This window comes from Cryptomeria japonica, chromosome 6 (assembly GCF_030272615.1).
Source record: "Cryptomeria japonica chromosome 6, Sugi_1.0, whole genome shotgun sequence".
Classification (NCBI taxonomy): Eukaryota; Viridiplantae; Streptophyta; class Pinopsida; order Cupressales; family Cupressaceae; genus Cryptomeria; species Cryptomeria japonica.
Window position 1 is genome coordinate 427945495 of NC_081410.1, and position 6000 is coordinate 427951494.

The window sequence follows — 6000 nt, forward strand, 5'->3', positions numbered from 1 at the left end:
TATCTATGCCCATCCTCAGCATTCGTGCATTCTCTAGTCTTGGTATACGAAAATATGTCTGTTAGCCCTCTGCAATGCCAATCAAAGGCAGCCAAAATACCATGCAACAATATTTCTACTAAGAAATGAGCAACTTCTCGATAAGACATAGCAAAAATAAGACTATACAAAAGTTTCTAGCAACTTGATTGGCTGGAATAGAAAACATTAATCACGATTTAATTTTGATGCCTCCGCTATAGTTTCCTATAGGCAGGAACTAATAAATAAATAGGAAGTAAACTTGTTATGCTCAACTCCTCAATAGAGAAAATGATGCATCCGTACGAATGATAAAATTAAAGGGAAGTAGAATACTAGAATGAAGGGAGAAATTATTTGTGGAAGTACAAGTATGCCATGAAAAACAAGTCTCCAATGATGATAAAATTTTGATGAATGACCTCAAATTTTTCACCTAGGGAGTTCAAGAAATGTTGATTATTAGAATTACATGTAGACCCCCTTTAGTGAAAAAAGTGTCCACTTTTATTAGAAGTCCCACTCCATTTTAACTTAAGTCTATATTTAGTACGTTTTTTAAAAACACTAATATAACTCCCACTTCAATTATATTAAGATCTTTAAAACTACTATTTTAAATCATCATATTCATAATAAAATAGTAATGAAAAAAAGAAAGATAAGAATAATTTGAATTTTAAATTGTAGTCCTCATATTATCTTTATATATAATATATAAAAACAAGGATAATATGGTCATTACAAGCATTGATTATAATAAATGATGATTAACAAATATATGGATGTTTAGATAGTTAATGATAAATAATGGTAATATAATGTGATTAATGGTGATAAATAAATGTTAGGTATTTTTGGAATGATTGACTCATTTATGTAGCTAAAAAGGAGAAACAATTGACAACTATTAACATGCAACCACTGCTCGAAGTGTAGAGAAAAAGTCAAAACCCAATTTTAGTAGAATGTGGATATCTCCCACATTTCTTAATAAAATTTAGATTTTCAAAATGATTTGGAAAGATGAACAGGAGGAGAACAAAATACGGAAAGTGCATAAAGAAAGGTGCAATATTGAATGAGTTGTACATTACATAATTTGGTTGAGTAAAATGTAGCGACTGAAAAGGAAACAAACTCAGTCCAACCTCCGCCATTTATTATACTTTGAGTTTTAACTTGAAAAAGATTTTTGGATATGAATAGGCCTTTATTTATGTACACTATTAAATTTACATCAAATCAGTTTTGTCACAAATGAGTTCAAACAAACTCTTTCCCAATCAGTTAGATGAACTATTGTAACTGGACTCTACTTTGTAGTCATTGTTTTGTTGTCACTTGGAAAAATAATCCTCTTCCTTGTTTGAAGGAATAAAGGGACACTTATTATATGTTTGTTAGAGAGTTAATTAGTTTATAAATTTGAATTTTTAATCAAGAAAATGATAGTAGGATATGTGTAGTTACTTGGATCATCATTATGTAGTAGCAATAATTTTAATAGGAAGCAATAAAGTATATTTTCAAGGGAAAATTACTTGTTCATGATATTCTAAGAACTTAGTTGATTAGTCTATTTATGAGAGAGTATTGTTGATTAATCTATCTATGAGAGATTACAATTTACCTAAGAAAGGGCCACTTAAGGTTTGATGTATCTTTCATAGTTATCGTTAGCAGAATTTATAGCTTAGGTTTTAGTTTCCTGCAACAATTGTTGTACAATTAGATTTAATTCCAACACAATTATATTTTTAATTTTGTTTATTTATTTTAGTTAATTTTTGATACACAATTGATAGGATAGCTTAGAGGCTCCCATAATGTACATAAAATCCAGACACATTTCAAGTATATGTCCTTGGGTTGATGTTATTAAATGTAACTTATAGTCTACTAGAGATTTATCAAAATTGGAAAGTTGATCCCTGAGTTAAAGAAGTTGTTAGGTTAGTCTTAATCACAAGTGAATATAGGGAGCTCTACATTTTGGGTGCTTTTGGAAGGGATGGTGTAAAGCTATGAGATTTTGTAGGTTTCTTAAAAGCTTTTTCTTATTTTTTTAGAATTATAATTTCCATTTAAATCAATTAGGATTATTAGGCATTCCACAAAGTACTAAAAGAAGATCCAACAGTGGAGAAAATAAATAGATTTTGGATCCATGAAGCACAATAACCAAAAGCCAATGTTATTAGCAAAAAGTTTGAGATAATAGTAAGAAACTAATAAATTTGATAAGGTGTTACTCTACCCTTAATCAAAGGAGAAAATTGATATGTTTGAAGGGATAAATTTGGATATCAATGAAGACATTCTCTCTAGCATCATAAAAGAATTATGTTCAAGAATTAATGAAAAGATAACACTTCTTGAATCAAATATCTTTGACCATGACAAGGTGTTGGTTTTTGAGCAAGCGAAAGAGGAAAACCTTGTTTTGCAAAATAAAGAAGTTAACATACAAGGTTTTTGGTCAAGATGAACGACATATCAATTCAAAACTCCTACTTCAAGAAGAGAGTTGTCATAAATTCAAAATTAGTCCTCTCATGTAGAAAAGTAAAGAAGAGATTGTTGATCATTTTTGTGTTCACCTTAGCCATGCAGATAACCAATCTAAGAAAACCATCAATAGCTAAAACCCTGCATATTTCCCTAAGGCCTAAACCCTAAACCCTTAAGGAAATTTTGCCTTAGTTATCTTTGGCCTTGTTCTTTCTCTGTGTTGACCGATTGTGGCGGTCATTTCACTTAAAGGTTACTGGGTGGAAGGGGGCTTCTCCATTCATATTACCAACCCCTTTTACCTATTACCAGCTAGTGGGAGGTTTATATTGCTTATTGAAATATCATGGCGGTTTGAACTTACCTTTGGGTTCCCCCATGATACCACGGTGACTATTGTATTTACCGCTATATCACAGCGGTCGGAGCCTATGATGGTTTCCCCTTGGTGATATAGCAATGGTTGCTAATGCTTCATCACATTATCATGGTAGTTTGAAAGAAAAGTTAATTGCCCCTGATGGTAAGGTGATGATGTTGGTGGTTCCCGAATGAATGCTCACCACTATGTCACAACGGTTACTTACCCTTGTGATGTTGTGGTGATAGACAGGGAAAGAGTGAATAATATGTATCGCGGGGTCACTACGATTATCCCTAACCACTGCTTGACCACTACGATATGGCGATAGTCCACCAACGGTATAAATATTTTGTTACTACTCCATCATGATAGTTTGGGGATATTATTGCCTTCCCATTGTGATGTTGCAGTAACTTTGATGATGATGGGTATTTGTCACTACAGTATCACAGCGGTCAAAGAATAAGTTTTATCCTTAGTTGTGATACCACGGTGAGATTGTTTAAGTTGATGGGCCCGACTTTCATGGCATGATCTTGGTTGTCCATCCACGTGTGAAAGAGAGAGATCCAGTGGCTTGAATTCGAACTGGAAATGATTGTTGAAATTTAAACAACTGCTCGATGGTGGTTGCTGACTTAATGGGTCAAAAATCAGTTTTTGACCCCGTCGACGATCCAAATCAAATCTGATATACTCCAACCACTTTCAAAGGGCCAAGACACGACTACCATTACTCTTCCATACTTCTATAGACATTTCCCTTAGCCGTCTCATGCTCATTTATTGAAGATTGAAGACTTATGGGTTTGACAAAGGATGTTCAGATGCCATCCCAATGTAGGAGATCCCTTAATTTTAGGGATTTTTTCTCCTAAGTGTGACAAAGATCTACAGGGCACACAACCATCAGATCAATTTATTTGAATTTGATCCTCTATCTTTTATAACCTAAGCCTAGTCAGTTAGGGTTTTCGAACCCAGTGTATCATCTGAATTATGCTTGATCTATAAAGGCAATTTTATAACCCTTTCTAAGGGTCCTCTCCCTATTTCTCTTATAGGAATTCATATTTTTTGTAACTGTAAGCTTTTCTTTTCCTTTACATCAATAAAATTGTTTGTCTTGCCTTTTTCTAGTTCAAATATTTTGTGTAAGGTATCTTACCTCTTTATTTGAATGCATTCTTTTATGTTCTCAGATTGTATGATTGTGTTAACACTCCTGTAGATGTTGTCTATTAATTTCCTTCATTCCTCTCTTCGTCTTACAAGATTATAACCTTTGCATGTTCTTAGGGAGCTGATTAAAATAGGAAATTGTACATATTTTTGTGTAGACATTGTTGATATCTTGTGCAGTTATGGGAAAGGAGGATAAACTTTCAATCTTGGTACATCACCTCTCATTTCCCTTTCAACATTCCTTCTCCCCTTTTCCCCCTTAATATCATAGAATAGACCATATAAGTGTTGGGTTGGTTCAACACTACACTTTGATTGAAAAGGAAGTCAACCTTCTTTCGAGACTCAACCTCACACGTGCTAGGTCCCACACTTGGAGGTTATTTCCATGTTTCAAAAGGTTGTTAAGCATCAGTGTTCAACAAGGGTGTAAAATTTTGTGACAATTGTTTTTGGCATGCTCAGTGGGACTGATTTTCAACTTCTACCAAGGATTCAATGTTGTTTTTAGTATTCTAATCCTTTGGAGGCAGTTACCATTCGATTATTTGGCGACTCTGATGACAGATCTAGTCTCGTATTCGTGACCTATTGCTGAGTTCATGCCAATAACTCAAACAAGAGCATCTTCTTGAGGTATTTTTCAATATTATAAAAATTTTAAATTCTAGTTCTAGAAGGAGTAGACTTTCATTGTCACCAGTTATGGGTACAGAAGCAGTTACATGTATACCCCTTAGGTCTCATTCTACTCCCCCTACTATAAGAATATCATGGCCTAGAACTCCCAATTCTCAAGTCAATAGACCATTATTTCCTACGGTTGTCCCTAGAAATCATACTTTTGTCACCTTTAATGGAGGCATTCCTCTGGTTTCAGCCCAAAATGATGATGTACCAATAGCTACTTTAAAATACATCCCCTTTTCACTGGTGAAAACTTTGTTACCTTGGCTAAACATATCCAAGATCTTGCTAGAATTTGCATTGTGTTTGATATAACTGAGGACAACATAGCAGTTAGGCTTCTTGCATCATCCTTTAAGGGTAAAGCTTTACAATGGTATAGGGGATTACCCTCTAAATCCATCCATAATTGGGATGAGTTAGGAGAGAAATTGTGTAAACACTTTGAGGACAAGAGTGACCATTTATCTCTTGTAGAACACTTAACTACTATCAAGACAATGCCTCATGAATTCATGGGAGATTTCAATAGATTTTAGAAGAATTGGGATAGAATCCATGCTTTGGTCAAGCTATCTTCCAATGATGTTTTCTTGTATTTCCTTAGGGCTCTCAATAGTTATATTGCTACTATGATACAATCAATGGGAGGAGAGAACCTTCTAGGTGAATACGACACAACCATAAGAGCAGAACATTGTTTATAACAAGAAGGTAAGATAGCTCCTAGACCCCGAATGCCCCTATTCCCAGAGGCTCCTACACAATAACCTATTTTGGCCCCTCTCCCAGTAGCATCTACAAGTCAAAAAATCATGCCTATTCCTACTTCATCATCTATAGAGATTCAAGAGATTAAGGCCATAATGCAGGGTTTTGGAAATAAATTGATTACAATAAAGAGATAGCAGTATTAGACTAGCAAGCCCTACTAGGAACAAAACCAAAATTACCAACAAATTAGGATATCATTCCAAGGGCAAAACCAATGGAGTAGCACCAGGCCTTTGAACAGTTTGAACCCTGTAGCTGCAAGTAGCCCAAAGGCAATAGTCCCAATGTAAAACAACCTTGTCAAAGAACAAGATTGGTGCATTCCATGCAATTAGCCTCACATAAGATTGCATGTTAGAGTGCAGAGCTCTCTCAGTCCCTAGTGACACAATGTGAACCAACCACTTTAGGCAAATAGTTTCATGACTGTCTAACCTATGCACAAGGAGATTCTA